Source organism: Aplidium turbinatum, chromosome 12 (genome assembly GCF_918807975.1).
Source record: "Aplidium turbinatum chromosome 12, kaAplTurb1.1, whole genome shotgun sequence".
Lineage (NCBI taxonomy): Eukaryota > Metazoa > Chordata > Ascidiacea > Aplousobranchia > Polyclinidae > Aplidium > Aplidium turbinatum.
Window position 1 is genome coordinate 22,222,275 of NC_137483.1, and position 14,143 is coordinate 22,236,417.

A 14,143-nucleotide genomic window follows, 5' to 3' on the forward strand; every position below is an offset into this window, starting at 1 on the left:
GCGTTGGATGCTTCTTAAATCAATACCACTTGTTGATATATTCCAAAGTGATGGTTGTTACGGACAATTTGCATATCAAACGTCATATAAAACCGTTCAGGTCTACTGAATCTTGGCGTCTGACGTATTGGACTATTGCTAAAAATGAGCAGATTGCAGAATCGTTCGCAAGACCTGCAAAACATTTGCAGCTGCAGCATAACATTACATCATCGTTAAATCTTTAATTACTTGAACAAGTGTAAGTCAAACTTGAGCAGGTGTGAGCTAGACTTGAGCAGGTGTGGGCCAGGCTTGAACAGGTGCTTGAATAACTTATCATTGCCTATGTCACATAGCTGCTTACATGCGTTTGAGATATTGCAAATTATTCTCGTCATTCGTAAAATTGATGCTTGAAAGTTAGTCGCATATTTAACTGTTTTGCTTAGTGCTGCCAACTGGACAAAATTTCCGTCTTTTATCTAAGTAGTTTGTATCGTGGTGACAAGTTTTTAGTGGCGTATGGTGTTGCGTCCCAATTTCGACAGCTTTGAGGCTAATTTTACAGAAATACAATTCTTGAATAGACGTTTCCAGAAGAGTGTTTCTTTCGGTCATTGCATACAGACGAACGGATTCGGGAATCTTATGTTACAATTTTCCCACGAAGAGATTATGGTTTACCGCTGTGACCAATGGTGAACTCCTGGAAGCTCGCTTTGAGAACTTTAGCATGCTCTTCATCGACTGTTGTTAGTAGTTCGTCTGGTGTTGCTCCAAAAAAACCTGCAAACTAGCGTTGCAATATTTTGATCTTGAAAGATTCAATTATCTCTTGCAGTTCTGGAAACAATGCAGTTGACTTTTGCAGGAGTAACAGTGGTTATTAATGAGCAAGAGAGCGCTGTAGAATGTAGATGAATGACACGATGATCAGTGACTCAAATTCTGATTTAGCCTAAAGAAATTCTCCAATATTCTTGGTGGATGTTTCAGCGAAAGAAAGTGCGCTTTGAGTGGTACCCAGAGAACGATTATTTGCTCGAGTATAGCATCAGGTGTGGTCTATCGAGTCGGCGTGTGTGTTGGTACAGTTGATTAGTCGCTATGAAGCTCTTGCACAGAAGTGCGTAAAATACAACGTTTTGCTAAAGCGTAGAGAACTGAGCCATCAATCGCTATGGAACAGAACCACTGATGAAAGCTGCGGTTGGGTCATTGCGTAGAAAACGATTTATCAATTATTTTTGTTCACAACAAGTGAGTTTTTTAAGAAAGGCAAATATTGTAAGAGAAAAATATTTTATACAAGGCTGAAAACAATGAACATTCATTATGGGTCCCTATAGTAACCTGGTTGATTGGTTGGTTTTGAATCTTTATCCTCGGACTGACAAAGCATTGATTGGTTATTCCTTGTAGTTTCTCATAGCCTACTTAGGCTATGTAGAGGCTCTTGACGCAGGGCTGCTGGTTACCAAGATTGGCTGAGTGAAGTTTTCTGATTGTTGAAGTATTGTTGTCGGAGAATTATTCCATTCACTAGGTGCCGCTGAATGGAAAGCAGTCCTAAAATACGTTGCTCAAGCGCACACCCCGAGAGTCGAACAAGCGCCGCTTGATCTTGAACCGGGCGCGTAACCACTGAGCTAATGGGGCGGACTGAACCAAAAAATGATGCAAATGCAATGTGAAACAATTTTTATAGTAATTTTCAGGATAGGGGGTTTTAAATAAAAATTTGTACTAGAGGTCTGAGAATATATTCTATAATCCATTCATCTATTGTTTCAAAAAATTAGAGCTAAATTTGAAATTAAAATTATTTCCCCACAATTAACACAAAAGGCAAGCTTTATGCATGAGTGTGACGCGGGAACAATAGTACCGTATCAGAGTTTATAGTTACGTATGCAATAGGCTAATTCAGGGCAGGGTTGCCAGATGGCCTTTTTTTAGGCCAAATTCCAGAAAACTGGCCTTTTTAAATTGCAGTTGGCCTACAAAAATTGATGCAAATAAGTTAATAAGGCCAGAAAATCTACCCTTGTTTGGCCCTTTTTATGGCTGCAAGTTTTGACCGGTTTAGAAAGTATTATTTTAGGAAGTGGCTACGTTTACGGCGCCGTAAATACAGCCGTTCCATGCCTTTTTTTTAATCTTTACGTCGCTTTTACTGCGCATGCGCGCTGGTGCGTATTTTTTCTTTTTTCACCTTCTCTTTGAAAGAAAAAGTGAATATATAACTTCTAAATTCAACCGCCTTTGCCAAGTGAGTCAGTGGCGCGTGCGATTTTTGTCTGACTCTTACTCCCAAGGATGTGAGTTCGATACCACCAGGAGGTGATTCTTTTTTTAAACTAAATTCTAACCCGAAGTGACTCAATCGTTAGGCTACGCATTTTTGTGGCCGTTCAGTTTAGTTTGTTTTTACTTCTGACCATCACAACGAAAAAACAGTATATGATTAACACAGCAGAGGTCTAGAAAAAGGTAGAAGCGACAAAAAGCGGACGTTATAGGCAGGCGCGGATTTATGGGGGGGGCCCAGGGGGCCCGGGCCCCCCCCAAAATTTTGTGAAAAATTGTATGTTTCCGCATCAAATGGTTTGATATGCTTCTAAACAGCTGATATTAGTCCCTCGGCATCACAATTGATGAAAATGGTTGTTTTAATGTCTATTTTCTAGCATATCGTATATGTCGTAGTATCATTGTTCATACCTGTTTAGCTTTTTCTTTCTTTTTAATTGATTTTCAAATTTTCTGGCCCCCCCCCGAAAAAAACTCTTAGATTCGCGCCTGGTTATAGGCTAGCGTGCAGTTTAAAATATGGCACGGCCGTAAGCCCGTAACACCTCAATAAAATTTTTATAAATTTAGAACGAAGAGAAAAAAAAGGCTAGCGACTTTTTCTAAATTTATAAAAATTTTAGGTGTTACGACCGTGCCATATTTTAAACTGATTATCCTGCTTTGCTATCATGCATGCTATAACCAGTGGCGTACGGTATAGCCAGAAAAAAAATTTGGGGTGCCAAATATTTAATGAATTGAAGAGAACGACAAAGTGTTTGATTTAAGACATCGCCACCTGTGCAATGGCGTATCCTGGTGGCTTAAGCAAGGGAAGCAATAAAGCTGTTGGGGGGTTAGAGCGTGCCGAAGGCACGCGTATTCTAGGGGGGTCCGGGGGCATGCTTTCTCGGAAAATTTTTGAAAACTTACACTCAAATAATGGATTATAGCGCTTCCTGGAAACACTTTCAGGGTGATATTTGTATAAAATTTATTAGCAGATAAACAGCTATTAACTTATTAAAGGTAGCTTTTACACACGAACGGGCAAAAACTGCGGCTAAAATTAGAGAACACAAAAAACTCAGCTACACAAAAACTGCACAAAAACCCAACAAAGTAAGCGATTCTGAAATTGCTTCCACAAATTAGTTAAAAGAAGCGTAAATCGGGTACACTTTGCGCGATTTACGATTTGTAAAATTTATTGGTGTCTTTCTGTGTGTTTAAAACAAGTCCTGGGAGTTGTTAATATTCAGATGTCTTAGAAAACAATATAAATTTATACAAATTATATTAGGAGCTAGTTGAGCACTCTCTTTTGATACAAACATTATATTATATTTTCAACAAAGGGTTCAACTTCGGAATCCAAAGCATCCGATTCCACTGTGTTTCGAAATCTTACTGGAGTTTTGCTCACTCCGGGATCTTTTGGTGTCTTCAGGTTATACCTTTACGTCTTCAGCAGACGTAAAGACGTTCGCTGCTTCCATAGGCTTGTAAACGGATTCATATTTTCTGAGATTTTTTATCCGTTTGTAGAGAATGGTGATGGATTCTAAAGCTGTAGGCATGCCGTATAGAAAACTTTTACTCTCGAACAATTTTGAGAGGGGACTTCCTTTTGCTTTCAAAAGAGTTGATACTTCATTTTTTAGTTGCTGTAGTCGTTTTAAAACTTCTCTAGATAACCAACGTACCTCAGAATGACAGCCTACAAAAGTACTCCGTCATCTGACCCTACTTCTTGACAGAGCGCTTTAAAAGTACGGTGGTTTACAGCTCTGCTTTTGATGAAATTAACGACTTTCACGCAATTCGTCAGAATTTTCTTGATATTTGCTCGTAAAGTTTTTGCTGCTAAGGCGTAGGCTACCTGTGCAAGAAGCAATGGGTAACAACCATGAGAGGAGCTTCGTTTTTTACTAAAGCAGCAAATCCGGGTTTGTTCCCAAGCATAGCTGGTGCTCTATCCGTGCATATAACTTAGAACAAAGTATATTTTTTTTCTCCAAAATTCATCAAGGTAATCACGGATCCCCAAATGCTTTCTCACGGACCCCCAAAGGGTCCGCGAACCCCAGGTTGGGAACCACTGCTTTAAAGCATAGCCTATGCGAAGTTTCTATGAATTAAACATGATTTTGTTCCGACATAAATTTACAGAGCCTTTACATTTCTAATAATTTACTTGAAAACAAAAGCAAAGTAGGTTACGGTAGCCTAATCCAAAAACTTTTCATGTCATTGTGTTTTGTCAATAAAAAGAACACTTCAAATTTATTACATAATTATATTAGTAGGCTACCAACGCAAACCTTTGCTTTTTGTTCTAAATAGACATAGTGGCTCAGAGTAAGTTTTGAGTAGCCTACTGCAATCGTTTCAATCTCAGAATATCGCATCAACAAAATTAGTCGAACAACGCCACTGCTGGCCAAGCTTCTTTAACAACATGGATTAACTGTCGAAAATATGTAGTATCAAAGAGTGACGCAAAATTAGGTCAGCGCGTCATAATCGCCACTGTTGCATTGTGCGGGGACATTTGTTATTGATGAAATATATCCATCTGCGATCACCAGCGCTGTAAGTCTTGTTTGTAATATGTTTATTTTAACAAAGTCTTAATCCGAAGTGCTAATTTACATCGGCTGGCAATATTGTCGTTTTTATGTCGATTCGATGTTGTCGGACATTGAATCGTTGTTAAAAATGAGAACTAGGTTAGTTGACATCCAAGGGGAAAACATTTTTTGATCATATTTTGCAAAAATTATGCTTCTTTTAGTAATGTCCTTCACATCATTGAAATACTTATTTTATTACTTCGCCGTCATCGTCAACACAATCATGTCGAGCGTTGTTTTTCGTTGCTAAACAGAATTCTAGGGAGTGGCGAACTTCTTTAAATTCAGCCACATTGGAGACTCTCGTGCGAGTGTCGTTAGATGGTCCCGCAGTAATTCGTTGTCGTTCTCTTCAATTCATTAAATATTTGGCCCCCCCAAATTTTTTTTCTGGCTACGCCACTGGTTATAGCGTGCATGATAGCAAAGCAGGACAATCAGTTTAAAATATGGCACGGTCGTAACACCCAAAAATTTTATGAATTTAGAAAAAATCACTAGCTTTTTTTCCTCTTCGTTCTAAATTTATAAAAATTTTATTAAGGTGTTACGGCCGTGCCATATTTAAACTGATTGTCCTGTTTCGGTATCATGCACGCTAGCCTATAACGTCCGTTCTTTGTCGCTTCTACCTTTTTCTGGACCTCTACTGTGTTTGTCATATACTGTTTTTTCGTTGTGATGGTCAGAACTAAAAACAAACTAAACTGAACGGCCACAAAAATGCGTAGCCTAACGATTGAGTCACTTCTGGTTAGAATTTAGTTTAAAAAAAGAAATACCTCCTGGTAGTATGGAACTCACATCCTTGGGAGTAAGAGTCAGACAAAAATTGCACGCGCCACTGACTCACTTGGCAAAGGCGGTTGAATTTAGAAGTTATATATTCACTTTTTCTTTCAAAGAGAAGGTGAAAAAAGAAAAAATACGCACCAGCGCGCATGCGCAGTAAAAGCGACGTAAAGATTAAAAAAAAGGCATGGAACGGCTGTATTTACGGCGCCGTAAACGTAGCCACTTCCATTATTTTAAAGGGGTATTAAAGGAAAAACCTGACTTGGCGACTTTCCATGTTCTTTGTGTTTAATAGGCTACCATAAAACGATTTTCAATAAAATTTTGCCCCATTGCGGTCTGACCACCATTGCGCGCGTGGTTTTGTCCGAGCTGTCAAAACGGGAATTTGCGTGAGCAGCGAAGCGTGCGACTGTACAGCCTACGTCATAAAAGCTGATCGAGCAATATTTCTTACTGCGGGCGATTTAACTGTATGGTATTCTCTCATTAACCTGAGGTTCTATGATTACAAGCGGTGGTTTTTATACTTGGAGAATGAAATAATGTTTTGTCGAGTTCAAATATTGCATTCAAATAAATGGCATACACATGATTTTACACAACCAACCAAATCTATATAGGCTGCTGTGTAAATTCACGCTCGTCTGATCACATAGGCTACATTTCTTGGACCAACAAAATGAGCGATTTTATGTAGATTTAACAGGACAGTGAATTGCTTTTCATAGTTTAGTGCATTTTTCACTAGGTGCAGACTTACATATTACTAAGGCCATTTTAATTTAACCTAAAAAAAATCTTTTTTACTTTATTTTTACTGAACGGAATTGATAACTTGGAAACAAATAAGGCGACAGCAATTAGCAAGTCAAGACAATTTATTTTGTTTCAACAGCGCCATATATTAACAAACAAGCAGAGTAAATGTAATCATGCATGTCCAATTGTCCATCTAGCATGTCTTTCATCCGTGCTGTATCTATCTCACAGTAGCACAAAGCTTGATGTTGCTCAACCATTGCCATACAGTGACAACATGAACACCTGTTGATATAAAATTGGTAATAATTAGGGTGATTACTTTTTCACTTGTCAAAAAAATTCATCAAAATTGTAGCGTTAGATCAAAAATTGTTCACAAAGTCAAAATTATTTACAAACTGCATTGTCGTGGTGTGGTAGAGGTTGCACTGTCAGTGAATTTTTTTCATTTTACACCTTGTAGCCTACTTTGGCGCAGAGGGATGGTGTAACGGATAAGAATTGGACTCACCGAATAGTAGCAGACCCTCTACATGTACAAGTATGCGAAACTACCAGGAATAACCTATCAAGGCTTTGTTAGTCCGAGGATAAAGATTCAAAACCAACCAAACCTGGTTCGACTCCAGGCTTAAGCTGGTTGTTGAAAGCATCGCTCACATCTAGCTAGGGTGTAATAAATTGGGTGTGTGTTAATTGAGAATGTGTTAGCGGTGGACAGGGTGGTTCTATTAAGTTGCACCTGCCGTAATCCGTAAAGTATACACTGGCCTTGTTTGTTAATGTGATGTGTTTGCATTCCATTTGTTCAATTTTGTCGTATTTTGTTTGCTGCTAAATAATTTTAAAACCGAGTACAGTACATATTAGTTTTAGTTCTTATGACATCTTAAACGTATTGATTTCGTATTGGGTTGGTCTGTGAATAAGTTTATTATAAAAGCCTACGACAACACATTTCACTGATTTTTGAACACTCCACGTTTACCGTATTTCTGATCCGGTTTGCAATACGCAAAATGCTACAAAACGACAAGAAATCTTTGTTTCGTTTATTTTTGATATTTTAGATTCGTGGTTTTAAACTTCTATACATCAAATAAGCTGGGATTTTTTTTTGCTAAGACTTTTCGGTCATTTGTCCGAAATGACTTGAAAAAATTCGGTCATTTTTTATTTATTTCGATCATTTTTAGTCATTTTTGGCCATTAATAGTCAATTGACTATATATTTTTTCGAACATTTTGACCAAATTGACTACATTTTTTTTTGGCAGTGGCTATTTGACCGGCTCCGGTCTTTGAATCTGAAACACTATTTGACCGGTCATGACGTCACTACATAAGCACTTTTTTCTTTCAAAGCAAAAGACGATAAGCGCGTTAAGTTTTAAATTCAACACGTTTTCTTCAACTGAGTCCGTGGCGCACACGTAACGTCTCGGGCTGCCATTTTAGAGGGAATGAGTTCGATACTATCCGGAAGCGTTCTTTTTTTTTTCTTTTTTTTAACTACAAAAGGATACAAACTGATATGAATGAATCAACAAGTGAATAAAAAAGCTTCAAAACGAATTAAAAAAGTTTTTTCTAGTTTTTATTTTTAACAAATTCCTTTCATTTCTTAGCACAAATTCTCTGAAAAAATCACACCTTCTAATAGGCTGTAAGATTACGTTTCGCTGAAGTCCGAAGTTAAAAATTAAATCCAGTCTCATTGTCGCACAACAATCAGTCAAGTTTCAAATCATCATCTCAACCAACCCTTCAAGACAACTTTCCACTTTTAAAAATTTAGTTAAAAAAAAAACGCTTCCGAATAGAATCGAACTCATTCCCTCTAGAATGGCACCCCGAGACGTTACGTATGCGCCACGGATTCAGTTGAAAAAAATATGTTGAATTTAAAACTTAAGGCGCTTATCGTCTTTTGCTTTGAAAGAGAAAAAGAAAAAAGTGCTTATGAAGTGACGTCATGACCGGTCAAATAGTGTTTCAGATTCAAAGACCGGAGCCGGTCAAATAGCCACTGCCTTTTTTTTCGGACATTTTGCTAAAAAATCGGTTAATGACTGATAAATGACCAAAAAAAAAAACCCAGCAAATAAGTTTTGATGTGAGTGAAGGCTATATTTTATATTGTTATTGCAAAATTGAATTTTATACATTCTTTAGTTGATACAAACAGTGTTTTATTTTAATAATTCTTCTGTATTCATGTATAGCCCTGAAAATAGTTTCCAATCCTGTAGTTGTAGACATCCCTGGTACATATATATACTCAATAAGACAAATTCATGCTTATTGCTTAGCTAGATGTTCTGAATAGCACTGTTCATGAATTGAAGTAATAGTGGTTTCTAGTTTATCTGCTACTACAGTAATTTTTCATTAATCAAATTATGCAAATGAACCGGTCATTATGCTCTGACAGTGCTAAATTATTATCTGTCATTGTTGATTGTAAAATGGCATTTTCAAAAAATTATTTCAATTAAGTTGTTAGCGTTTATTTAGCCTTGGAAGTAAATAAAAAAATTGGCCTTTTTTTGGCCTTATTTTATAATGGATTTGGCCTTACTATAGCTTTACTATTATCTGGCAACCCTGATTCAGGGTGGTCCAAGGCTGTGAACATGAAGGGCCACATTAGGGTCTGAGAAAAACTTCACGGGCCGCATAGTGAGAAATGACAACGCGTTGCTGAAAGTAGAAACGTTGTTAAATAAAAACTTAACTAGGTTGCGATGTTTAAACTTCTTTTCTATAGGTTTCGATCTGTTTTAGCTACATTCTTACTGTTCGCAGGCTATGAAGTTATGAACATTAACAAATCTTGTCGCTGACAAAATACAGTTGCAATGAAAGGACTGAGTTTGCTGTTCTAATCGGCCTAATGTATTGCTGCACGCCTAACTCACTTTTTAATCGCTGCTTGCGACTCAAAAAGTGATTTTCAGCTAGTAAAAAAGATATGATAGCCTACATAACACGTCAACAAATTAGCAAACCAAAACAATTTATTGTTTTTTGCTTTTGCATATATATTATATAGTGTCAATCTCTGGTTCAAATTCAGTGGTCGACAGACGTAAGCAGGCATACAGGGTTTCATCAGCCATTCTGTTCCGTGTGTCGCTTTTTAATTGCTTCATAACGGAGAAAGTGCCTTCATAAAGGAGAAAGTGCTAGCAACAAAAGCAAAAGATCAACGCACGTTTGTGTCGTCACAAACCGACATTGTTCCCTCATAGTTACCTATTGACTCGATCATGCGCGACTTATTTAGGGTTGTGGCGAATGTAATGTATTTATAAAACGTAGATGTATTTTCCTTGGATTTAGCACTGATAATTCCGGCATGCACAAAGTGTAAGCGGGCCGCACAAAAGCTTCACGCAGCCCGCGTGCCAGGGTTTGGACCACCCTGGGCTAATTACATCAATGCATTACTTTACCAAAGATATAGTCAATTCAATTTTATTTTTTGCTGCTGGTGCAAACATGCACAGAACGACAACGTTTATGAACATTGCTAAGGCTAGTTTTGATAACAATAGTTTGTCTGCCATGTCTTTAAATATGTGAAGTAATTCATTCATCAACTACCATGTTATTATCTTATGGTAGCCTACATCTGCAAATTTGGTTGGACGTTGCACTGTCAGTCATCATCATCAACCAATTTTGATTATAGGCTACAAGCCATGATATGATAAAGTGAATGTCATCTGAGACACCGAGACCTAACCCTGGCACGCCGTCAGCAAGAAGCGGTTGACTTGATCACATCGAAATTAAAGAATTAAAATAAAATTCAACCAGCCTCATGTTTAAAAAATTAAAAGAATATATATTTCGCTACATAGTAATGAGCATCTTCAGTTCTGCAAACAAACAAACTACTGCACTGAATGCTGCATAAAGGGAAAATATGCTGTAAGAAGCCTCTATAATTAAAATGATGAGTAAAATTTCTTCAACATTTACACATTAAGAAAATTATTTACGTCATGGGATATAAAAACCAATGTTCAAAGTGAAGAATAAAAACCAAGAATGGATTCGGCAAATCTTCTCTAGTCGGTAAATGGTAGTTCATCCTAAGAGCTATCAACAGGTAAAGTAAATTCGGTCCACGACATTAAGGCGCGAACAAAACGGCGCGAGACAAAAAGGCGCAGAAAAAAGGGCGCAGAGACAAAATGGCGCAGAGGCAAAACTGCGCAGACAAAACGGCGCCAAAGTCAATGTAACAATTTTTTTTTCTTTTGAAAATACTTAACTCAAGCGCGAAGGTTGATCAATAATAGTTTTGATACAAACGCGTTGCTCACTTCAAGTTCATTTGGGAAGCACGAAATAACATTATTGTAAAGAGAAACTGCTGTGCAATAATATCTAATTTGTGATAATTAAATAAGTTCAATAACACTCAATGACATTCTTAATTCAAATGCGTTGCTCCTTATATTTGAAGTCAAGTTCAGTCGGGAAGTAAAGACCACATTTGGTCGGGGAGCAATTTGAAACAGCGTACATTTGTTTGCAATAAGTTCAAAGATTGTGTCGCATCATTTTCAAGACAAAATACGGCGAGATTAATATTCCCGCATCACACTTTGCGTTCTGTCTCTCACACTAACAACCGTGACGGCTTATCAACTGCCAAGAAACTATTTATTCTGTAATTATCCAGCTGGCAAAAGTGCGACCACAGTGCTTAGATGTGAAAATTGTTTGTTTTGAAAGGTACGAAGATCGGAAACAAATGTTTGCTTGAGATGTAGGCAGATTTGGCTACAAGCCGCAAAAATATATTCTTACACAGCTAACAATTCCATTGATTTTGCATTGATGTTGATTCAAAGTCTGGCAACGTTGAATCAAAGTTATAGTGGCGGATATTGTTACCTGGATAATTGCTTTGTAGTACAGAATTAGCGCACGTGACAGTTCAGAGAGATGGGTGTCAAAGATAGGATGCAAATCAATACCACAGTTGGACGGAATCTATGGCAAACCAGACGGGTTTTATTTTTACTTTTCGAGCTGGGTACAAATTGCAACGGTTTGCCGATGATTAGCGAAATCAGGAATTGTTTATTTACTACGTTTCTGCAGTAATTGTAAATGGGCGTAATTGTTGAGAAGGTGTCTGTGCTGACTAGGCAGCAACGCACATTACAACTGATACTTCATACAACTGTTTACAATTCTGGTTAAACTTTAAAGAGTTTACTAGTTCTGTGTCACATTAACACTATGATGTATGTTCCAGCCAGCAAAACTGGTCCTTTTTACATTGATTTATCGTCAGCAGACATTGAAACAATGTAAAAAAGACCATCTTTGCTGACTGGGAGAGCATGTACGATCAAAGCATTTTTCTACAAACTGCGGCAATCGGACTTGTTTTCATCTCACCGACCTCTGTGATGTCACAACGGGAACTTTGACTGTTGAAGTTTTTGATTCAAGCGTGCTATTTTTAGCTCCTTACCAGCTGTGTAGTTTTGAGAATGGAATGTGGCCTACGAAAATAGTGGTAAGGTAGAAAAACACGGTTCACACTCATTGCTTGTTTTGAAATCGCCAAGGTTTTTTTTTTCAAGTCTTTTGCGCTGTCTGGTAAAATAATTAATTTGCAATGTTCCTCAACTGAACGAAACTGCACAAATGAAATTACGCACTGCATTTCACAACAGTAGGCTACTTTTTTTCAGCAATTAAAAAAAAATTCTCCAAAGTTTTCTGGTTTAAACTTTTGGACATGCTTTCCAACACTTCCCTCCCAAGCCGAAATAATTTGTCCGTGTCCATTCCTTGGAGGCCAGTCGCCGACGGATGACATCAAAAGCATTTAAACTTCTTTAAGGAGCAACGCATTTGAATTAAGAATGTCATTGAGTGTTATTGAACTCATTTAATTATCACAAATTAGATATTATTGCACAGCAGTTTCTCTTTACAATAATGTTATTCGTGCTTCCCAAATGAACTTGAAGTGAGCAACGCGTTTGAATCAAAACTATTATTGATCAACTATAGCGCTTGAGTTAAGTATTTTCAAAAGAAAAAAAAATTGTTACATTGACTTTGGCGCCGTTTTGTCTGCGCCGTTTTGCCTCTGCGCCATTTTGTCTCTGCGCCCTTTTTTCTGCGCCTTTTTGTCTCGCGCCGTTTTGTTCGCGCCTTAATGTCCTGCTTCGAAGTAAATTGGTATCAAGAAATGCAAATCATTCAAAAACAGCAGTTCAGTTTGTAAAATGAAAAATCAGTTGAAATTGTTGATGTGGTTGCCAAGGAATAAATTGTTTTGCGAAATAGTCTGCGAGCAGTAATAATGAAACATATTTATGCAAATTATAAAGGTAATTAGGTGATACATTATAAAGGCGAAGTGAACATAGCCAGGGGTTCGGTTCATTCAAAACAAGCATTAATTACAAGAAATATTAGCAACAGTGGATAAATTAAAACCGTAGAAAACAGTAACCCTTGAAATTACAGTGAAGTCTATTATCATTTCTAAAAACTTTCTATCTGATCTTGGGTAAGAACATTTTTTAATGTTTCTCGGCAGCCGATTTGCAGCAAGAATTGACAGCGATAGACACGTGTTTCGCCCATGAGGCTGGGCTCATCAGTATCGCACCGTATTCTGCCACAAATTTATTCGACCACCGCTTTACCAGTCAGTTTAACTCTTATCTTTGTGGAAACAAAGAAAGAGCCAACAAAACCAGCAGGCGCCAGGGCAGAGGACATTGTGAAGAAAGGGGCGTTCTTCCCGGCTATCAGCACAAGGCTGAGCACTCACTAGTACAGCGAGCAGCTGCGATTCGCCAACCATAACGGTGTAGCTATGGTTGGCGAATCGCAGCTGCTCGCTGTACTAGTGAGTGCTCAGCCTTGTGCTGATAGCCGGGAAGAACGCCCCTTTCTTCACAATGTCCTCTGCCCTGGCGCCTGCTGGTTTTGTTGGCTCTTTCTTTGTTTCCACAAAGATAAGAGTTAAACTGACTGGTAAAGCGGTGGTCGAATAAATTTGTGGCAGAATACGGTGCGATACTGATGAGCCCAGCCTCATGGGCGAAACACGTGTCTATCGCTGTCAATTCTTGCTGCAAATCGGCTGCCGAGAAACATATTGTTGATTGGATGGTCTGAATGGCTAGCGTGGAAGCTACACCGTTATGGTTGGCGAATCGCAGCTGCTCGCTGTACTAGTGAGTGCTCAGCCTTGTGCTGATAGCCGGGAAGAACGCCCCTTTCTTCACAACATTTTTTAATGTTAATGTTTGCATTTAAAATATGAAACCAAAAGTTTTCTCGGCTATCAAGAATGGAAGGTTTAGCTTCTTCAACGAAAACAACTTCGAAACAATCTGGAAGGGTGGGTTTATTCTTGATAATATTGGTTTATTCTTGATAATATCTATGGAGTGGCAATTCGCATGCGCCGACTTAATGAACGTGAAGATTATTACAGTACCTGGCCAGTTTGGAAAAACTGTATAAAAAATGCACAGACTCAGGTTTCAACAAAACTATCACGAAAGAAATGATCACCTTGGCAAAAACATGGAAATCGCGTCTTGGACCTAACATTAGCAAACGAAATCAAATTTAAAAAAAATTATTTGGGCCACTTCTTTTTCACACCT